The sequence below is a fragment of the Hypanus sabinus genome, assembly GCF_030144855.1.
Source record: "Hypanus sabinus isolate sHypSab1 chromosome X1 unlocalized genomic scaffold, sHypSab1.hap1 SUPER_X1_unloc_15, whole genome shotgun sequence".
In the NCBI taxonomy this organism is placed as follows: Eukaryota; Metazoa; Chordata; class Chondrichthyes; order Myliobatiformes; family Dasyatidae; genus Hypanus; species Hypanus sabinus.
The window spans coordinates 72,765-75,447 of NW_026778963.1; positions in this window are offsets into that span (position 1 = coordinate 72,765).

Below are 2,683 nucleotides of genomic sequence, written 5' to 3' on the forward strand. Positions count from 1 at the left end.
TCCACTTCATGAGACTGTTTGTCAGACTGAACACTCCACTTCCTGAGACTGTTTGTCAGACTGAACACTCCACTTCCTGAGATTGTTAGACTGAACAATCCATTTCCCGAGTCTCTTTGTCAGACTGAACACTCCCCATCCTGAGACTCTTTGTCAGACTGAACACTGCCCTTCCTGAGACTCTTTGTCAGACTGAACACTCCACTTCCTGAGTCTCTATGTGAGACTGAACACTCCACTTCCTGAGACTCTTTGTGATTGTGAACACTCCACTTCCTGTTAATCATTGAAATTGTGAACACTACACTTCCTGAGAATCTTTGTGATTGTGAACACTCCACTTCCTGACACTCTTTGTCAGACTGAATACTCAACTACCTGAGACTCTTTGTCAGTCTGAACACTCCTCTACCTGAGACTCTATGTCAGACTGAACACTACTCTTCTTCAGATAGCCAGACTGAAGACTCCAGTTCCTGAGTCTCTATGTCATACAGAACACTTCACTTGAAGAGATTGTATGTCAGACTGAACACTCCACTTCCTGAGACTCTTTGTCAGACTGAACACTCCCCATCCTGAGACTCTTTGTCAGACTGAACACTCCGCTTCCTGAGACTCTTTGTCAGACTGAACACTCCCCATCCTGAGACTCTTTGTCAGACTGAACACTCCACTTCCTGTGACTCTTTGTCAGACTGAACACTCCACTTCCTGAGACTGTTTGTCAGACTGAACACTCCACTTCCCGAGACTGTTTGTCAGACTGAACACTCCACTTCCTGAGTTTGTTAGACTGAACAATCCATTTCCCGAGTCTCTTTGTCAGACTGAACAGTCCACTACATGAGTCTCTATGTCAGACTGAACAGTCCAGTTCCTGAGATGGTCAGATAGAACACTGCACTTCCTGAGTCTAATTGCCAGAATGACCACTCCACTTCCTGAGACTCTTTGTCAGACTGAACACTCCCCATCCTGAGACTCTTTGTCAGACTGAACACTCCCCTTCCTGAGACTCTTTGTCAGACTGAACACTCCCCATCCTGAGACTGTATGTCACACTGAACACTCCCCTTCCTGTGACTCTTTGTCAGACTGAACACTCCACTTCCTGAGACTGTTTGTCAGACTGAACACTCCACTTCATGAGACTGTTTGTCAGACTGAACACTCCACTTCCTGAGACTGTTTGTCAGACTGAACACTCCACTTCCTGAGATTGTTAGACTGAACAATCCATTTCCCGAGTCTCTTTGTCAGACTGAACACTCCCCATCCTGAGACTCTTTGTCAGACTGAACACTGCCCTTCCTGAGACTCTTTGTCAGACTGAACACTCCACTTCCTGAGTCTCTATGTGAGACTGAACACTCCACTTCCTGAGACTCTTTGTGATTGTGAACACTCCACTTCCTGTTAATCATTGAAATTGTGAACACTACACTTCCTGAGAATCTTTGTGATTGTGAACACTCCACTTCCTGACACTCTTTGTCAGACTGAATACTCAACTACCTGAGACTCTTTGTCAGTCTGAACACTCCTCTACCTGAGACTCTATGTCAGACTGAACACTACTCTTCTTCAGATAGCCAGACTGAAGACTCCAGTTCCTGAGTCTCTATGTCATACAGAACACTTCACTTGAAGAGATTGTATGTCAGACTGAACACTCCACTTCCTGAGACTCTTTGTCAGACTGAACACTCCCCATCCTGAGACTCTTTGTCAGACTGAACACTCCGCTTCCTGAGACTCTTTGTCAGACTGAACACTCCACTTCCTGAGACTGTTTGTCAGACTGAACACTCCACTTCCTGAGTTTGTTAGACTGAACAATCCATTTCCCGAGTCTCTTTGTCAGACTGAACAGTCCACTACATGAGTCTCTATGTCAGACTGAACAGTCCAGTTCCTGAGATGGTCAGATAGAACACTGCACTTCCTGAGTCTAATTGCCAGAATGACCACTCCACTTCATGAGTCTCTTTGTCAGACTGAACACGCCACTTCCTGAGACTCTTAGTCAGACAGAACACTCCACTTCCTGAGTCTCTTTGAACCCTCCAGCTACTCAGAACCCTTGTCAGACGGAACACTCCACTTCCTGAGAATCTTTGAACACTCCAGCTACTCAAAACCCTTGTCAGACGGAACACTCCACTTCCTGAGAATCTTAGTCAGAGAGAAGACTCCAATTCCTGAGACTCTTTGTCATTGTAAACACTCCATTTCCTGAGTCTCTTTGAACCCTCCAGCTACTCCGAACCCTTGTCAGACGGAACACTCCACTTCCTGAGAATCTTTGAACACTCCAGCTACTCAAAACCCTTGTCAGACGGAACACTCCACTTCCTGAGAATCTTAGTCAGAGAGAAGACTCCACTTCCAGAGTCTCTTTGTCAGACTTAACACTCCGCTTCCTGAGATTGTCAGACTTAACGCTCCACGTCCTGAGAGTCTTTGTCAGACTGAACACTCCACGTCCTGAGACTCTTTGTCAGACTGAACACTCCACTTCCTGAGTCTTTATGTGAGACTGAACACTCCACTTCCTGAGACTCTTTGTCAGACTGAGCACTCCACGTCCTGAGACTCTTAGTCAGACTGAACACTCCACGTCCTGAGACTCTTAGTCAGACTGAACACTCCACGTCCTGAGACTCTTAGTCAGACAGAA